This window comes from Bombyx mori, chromosome 20, assembly GCF_030269925.1.
Source record: "Bombyx mori chromosome 20, ASM3026992v2".
NCBI classification, from domain to species: Eukaryota; Metazoa; Arthropoda; class Insecta; order Lepidoptera; family Bombycidae; genus Bombyx; species Bombyx mori.
The window spans coordinates 8,309,775-8,315,774 of record NC_085126.1 but is presented as its reverse complement, the minus strand read 5'-3'; the positions used below and the strand labels follow the sequence as shown (position 1 = coordinate 8,315,774).

The following is a 6,000-nucleotide window of genomic DNA, read 5'->3' as shown; positions in this document are numbered from 1 at the left end:
TGCTGAAAATTTTAAGATTTATCGTCAAAAGTTGGAGATATATTTGTCTGCTAATGGTCTTGATGACGCTATAGAAATATACGACAAAGGGAAGATCTTCCACCGAGCGGGTGATATTGCTCGGTAGACCGACGGTCCAAATGTTGTTGTTCGGAACTTGTATATATGCGAACTTATCTTGAAAATGTCGTAAGCGAGATTCAGGCATCTGTCAAATATCTTGCGTTGTATGATGGCTACCGCCACAACGCCAAAGACAAAAGAAAAATATCAATTCTGCTGAATTTTATTGCGAAAATGAAATCAAAATCTACAATTCTTTCAACTTAAACGCATCTGAATCACATACTTTTGAACAGGTGCTCAAAAATTTTAGAGCGTACTTTGAACCAAAGTAAAGTCTAACTATAGCAAGGAACGAGTTTTTTAATATTACACAAGGTGAAGACAGGTTGGAGGATTATTTTCAAAGAGTAATAAATCGCGGCATTCAATGTGAACTTGGAGATCTTAGAGAAGGGTTGACAGTTGGAAAGATAATTTCAGGGTTGGATTCCAAATATAATAATCTCAAAACACGATAATGTCGAAAGACGATAGTAAATTAACATTGGATTATGTTCTGAAATACTTACTGAGTGCCGAAACCTCTAGAAAATATATCGACGCGGGAAAGAGATCTTGTCGTATCTCGAAATATGTAACTGTGCACCAAACCTAAAAAACTATTTCAAAAATTCATTATAATGTAACTAGTAGACATAAAACTACCATATTTTAAGTGATAACATTTTAAAATAAAACCTTCCATTTGCAATTTAGAGGGTCATTCTAAGATTAGTGTAATTGGATTTAATACTAGATACAGCATTTGATTTTCAAAATAGAAACATTGAATATGCTGTATCTCAAAACATAAATGTTCGAACTATCAGCAACCTGTTCAAAATGACTGGCATCAAACTTGCTGTATCTAAATGTAAGTTTTATTTATGATGACAGTTAGTGTGTTTTAAATGAATATGTTTATTTTTCATCTTTTTGCTATTTGTTTTAACTAGTATTACATAATTGGCGGAACACAAATAAAATGCAATATGCTAGATAATGTTTTTATTTAATGAAATCAAAAATGTAAAAACAGAATTTCAGATCTCTAAACAAAAATAAAATAAAAACGATTGGTATGTACTCCCTGAAACCATTTTAACTGTAAGCTATAAGTAAGTATTTAATAAAAATAAAAATGAGGGCAATTCTAACAAACGATCGAAAATTAGCAGAAAGAGATTATCTGGATTACTATTCATCTTCATCATCTGTTTCTTCCAGCAAATCTTCAACTTTTTTATCGTATTTTAATTTCAAGTATTCATTGGCGTATGTATGCCTTTGGAATTATTCCTTTGTCGACAAGCTTTTTTAAATTATTATATTTTTGTAATGTAATAGGTAATTTTGCTGGGTATAGGCAGACCTTTGGTTCAGCATCGTTCAGAATACCCAAAGATATTTCTGTGGCATCAGTGTTTGGTAACATAGAATGTTTTATAAACATAATGTTTGGATTCGATTTTTTAAATGTTGCTATACAAACTTTGGAAATCTGCAGTTTCTTAACCTTTTTAAAAGAATGGTCTAAAATTGAATCGAAACTTATAAATTCTTTGCCTTGTAAAACAGAAACATTGTATGGGGCTGGGTTTCTGCGAGCCATCTCTATAACCGTAGGCCATAAAGAAGGAGCCCATATGGTTGTTTTTTTTACAGCACCCTCTATAGAAGCATGCATACTGTCCACGGGCATAAAAGTGTGCCCGGGAATTAAATAATTTATTTGAATAACCTCTAAATTATGGGGCTGATGCAGAACATACCTTAACATACCTAATAGTTTTATTTTTGTTCTGGCCAAAGCAAGAATCAGAGTAAAAAATTAATTTCTTGACATTCTGTCTTTGATCCACTTCCTGAATATATTTATACAGGCATGTGGCAATTTCATTTGCGCCTCGGTGTGCATCAACTTCTGTCCATATCCTTTTTGAGTATTGCTCTCGTAAATTGTAAAATTATATACGGCTATCTTTCTCGTATAATAAAGTGCCATATTATTTTCTCCATGGGGTGTATTAAGCACTTTTTGCATATCAAAACTGGCGCATATAACAGTTGAATCTACGGCATTAAGATTTTCGTGGAATTTAAATCTCTTATATGATTCGTCTTTCTCCTGTAAATGACTATTATATGAAGCCATATCTTCCGCTTTTTTAACATCGTAAGTTTGGGTCATACATATTGTACATTTATCTTTCTCTGGAATGTGAAAGCCAATATTATAATTCTCTCTTAGCCAGTTGGAAAAAACTTTGAAAGACATTGTTTTTACATTCCCATCGTCACAATATTTAGTGTAAATGCGGTAAAGATTTGAAATGTTTTTAAACTCACTTGGTAAATAAAGTCGAGTTGAATCTTTTCTGCAATAGTGTGACGGTACTAAAGGCAGTAACTTAATAAAAGTGATAGAATTATTTATCACATCTTCAGATGTTCTGTTACGACCCCCATTGTTTTTTCGGCCATCTATTTTGGAAAATCCTTCACTTGCATTTTTTAATGTATACAATATGAACCTTTGTGTTACATCCAATGTACTTAGTAAAAACTTTTGACATACCTGTCTCCTGCCTTCTTCGTTGATATAATACTCATAAGTGCAATTCCTCCTAGAAGAATCACCTTTATCTGTAGTATGAGTCTTTACTTCTTTCTTTATCACGCTTTTTGCGATCCAATCCCTCTGGCGTTGCAGGCTACCAAGACTCCAATAATAATCAAAAATCTGGAAACGTCTTCTATCACCTGCGCTCTTAAGTTTTTGGTCAATCAAAATTTGATGATTATCTGCTTCATGTAGAACTTCAACAGAATGGCAAACATAATCATTATGAGTATCATTAGAATCAATAGTAACTGAAATGTTGTGTGGCATCATCCTGCCACGGCTACCTGAGTGCGGACCTGCGCGCAAGAATCAGATGATGCGTGCGCGCGCCAATCAGGAGCCAACGCGCGGCCGCGTTATCGCAGGTGACGCCGGGCTGCTGCGCCGGCAGTCCGCCACAAAGCCTCGTACTGATCGCGCGTTTCTCTCGTTATTGTAAATTCACATATTTGTTAATCGTTTGTTTTGTGTCTCGTTAATTTGTTAATAATCTGTAGTGTATCGTGTTGTCGTAATATATAACTATTTCTCGTATTGTTTCGTTTAATTTACCGACATCGATTTGCTTGTGGCCGGACGCCGTTCGGGTTCGATTCCTGGACGTATCGACTGTTAGTGGGTTGATACCTGAATATAACCCGCTACATTGGTGACCCCGACGTGATCGTGGATCGACGTGCATCATGGCTTCCAAAAAAGATAAGAGCAGCGCGTCGACTAGCGAAGATACCGGCGGTAGCGGAGAAAACACAGGGCCGAACTCAGAGGTGAGCCGAGTGTCTGTACGAGTGCCGCCCTTCTGGCCTGAAGAACCGGAGGTGTGGTTTGCGCAAGTCGAAGGCCAATTTGCCCTCGCCGGCATTAATAGCGACAGCACCATGTACCACACGGTGTCATCACAGCTCAACCAGGAGTACGCTAGGGTGATGAAAGACATCTTAACTGCACCACCGCTTATGGATAAATACAAAACGTTTAAAGAGCAGCTAATCCGTCGGATAACCGTGTCCAGAGAGAAAAAAACGCTACAGTTGCTGCAACACGAGGAGCTGGGAGATAGAAAGCCGAGCCAATTCCTACAACATCTACAGTACTTGGCCGGACCGGACATTCCGAGCGACTTTCTACGGACGGTGTGGACCAGTCGGTTACCTGTAAACATACAGACTGTTGTAGCATCACAACCAAAGCTGGACCTCGAAGGCGCAGCCGAGCTTGCCGACCGCATCGTGGACATAGTGCAGCCGTCAACACCAGTAATAGCCAGTACCGGATCAAGGACTACTTCGACAAGTACCCCCAGTTCTACATTAGAGCTACGCATAGAAGCGCTGTCGAGGCAAGTAGAAGCACTTGTAAATATACAGAGCCGCCGTGGCAGACAGTATGGAAGACGCGACACCCGTCCCAGGTCAAACTCGCGCCACATACGCTCCAGGTCCAGAACTCAAACACGGCAACGACCAGATGACCATCCACACTGCTGGTACCACTTTGAGTTTGGAGATAAGGCAAAGAAGTGTAGACAGCCGTGCAGCTACGCCTCGGAAAACTCCAAGGGAAACCGCTAGTGGCCTCAACCGGTTGTCCCGCGCCATCAGGCCGAATCTTCGTCGTAGAGCGAAAAAGTAAGGTGCAGTACCTGGTCGATACAGGGTCGGACTTATGCGTTTACCCACGTACAGCAATACGAATTCCTGTACAAGCCAAAACAAAATACGAATTATACGCAGCGAATGGCACGATAATTGCTACTTACGGGCACGTTAACTTACACTTGGACCTAGGCCTTCGAAGAGACTTCCGATGGCGTTTCGTCATAGCTGATGTATCAAAGCCGATTATTGGCGTAGACTTTCTCAGCTTTTACAACCTGCTCGTCGATTGCAGAAACAAAAGGCTACTCGACGGACTCACATCACTTTTTGTCACAGCACCACACCGGGAACGGATCGATGAACTACAATCCGTTCGCAACGTACTGAGCCATGAAGGTACGAAATACCACGACCTATTACGCCAGTATCCAGATATTACTCGGACCAGCTGGTAAACACGTTGATCCTAAGCATACCACGGTGCATCATATAAGAATAACCCCGGGTCCGCCAGTAACCAGCCGCCCGCGACGTCTTGACCCAGAGAGACTCCAAATCGCTAAAAAGGAATTCGAAGAAATGCTACAGAACGGCACCGCTCGAAGATCCGAAAGTTCGTGGTCCTCTCCTCTTCACCTCGCACGTAAGAAGGACGACGGCTGGCGACCGTGCGGCGACTACAGGGCACTCAACGCTCGCACTATACCAGACAAATACCCTGTTAGAAATATTCAGGACTTCACATACCAGCTGGCAGGTAAGACGATATTCAGTACTGTGGACTTAATAAAGGCCTATAACCAGATACCAGTTCATCCTAACGACATCAAGAAGACGGCAATAACAACACCATTCGGCATGTTCGAATTTCCGTTCATGACGTTCGGACTTCGGAATGCCGCGCAGACATTCCAACGTTTCATGGATAAGGTACTCAGAGGCTTAGACTTCGCCTTTGTCTTCTTAGATGACATTTTGGTATATTCGTCATCCGAAGAAGAGCATCGCCAACATTTAAAAAAACTATTCCAGCGTCTTCAAGAGTACGGTGTTCTGATCAACGTTGCTAAATGCCACTTCGGCAAACCAGAAGTCACATTTTTGGGATTCCACGTATCTTCTGCCGGAATACGCCCGCTCGAATCGAAGGTGCAAGCCATTTTATATTTCCCCTTCCCTGCAACGATTAAAGAGCTTCGACGCTTTTTAGGTATGATCAATTTTTACAGAAAATTTCTACCAAAAGCCGCAGAGATTCAGGCACCACTTAACGCGCTGCTATGTGGAGAAAAGTGCAGAGGGAAACAGCCGATTGAAGCGACCCCAGCGCTACAGCAAGCTTTCGAGAACTGTAAACATTGTTTATGCCAATCCGCTCTTTTAGTACACCCGGACGTGAACGCTGAACTAACCATCCAGACTGATGCCTCAGATAAGGCTATCGGAGCCGTGCTCCAGCAACGAACGACAAAAGGTTGGGCACCATTAGCTTATTTCTCCAGGAAACTAACGTCATCCCAGAAGAGGTACAGTCCGTACGACCGAGAACTGCTAGCAGTCTACGAAGCGATACGATACTTCAGATACATGGTAGAGGCAAGGACATTCGCCGTGCTCACGGACCATAAACCGTTGACTTATGCCTTCACCACACGTCGAGACAGCTGTTCA

The 6,000-nt window shown here is 41.2% G+C and overlaps 2 non-coding genes across 2 annotated transcripts; one reads left to right on the top strand and one right to left on the bottom strand.

Annotated features, from left to right (window-relative positions):
* The first annotated feature begins 2,373 nt into the window (after positions 1-2,373).
* Positions 2,374-2,519, top strand: Mir3404 (microRNA mir-3404). The gene has a single exon (NR_107682.1). It is a non-coding gene; the product is annotated as a microRNA mir-3404 (primary transcript).
* Positions 2,520-4,154: 1,635 nt separating this feature from the next.
* Mir2772a-1 (microRNA mir-2772a-1) lies at positions 4,155-4,250 on the bottom strand. The gene has a single exon (NR_107344.1). It is a non-coding gene; the product is annotated as a microRNA mir-2772a-1 (primary transcript).
* Positions 4,251-6,000: the final 1,750 nt, after the last annotated feature.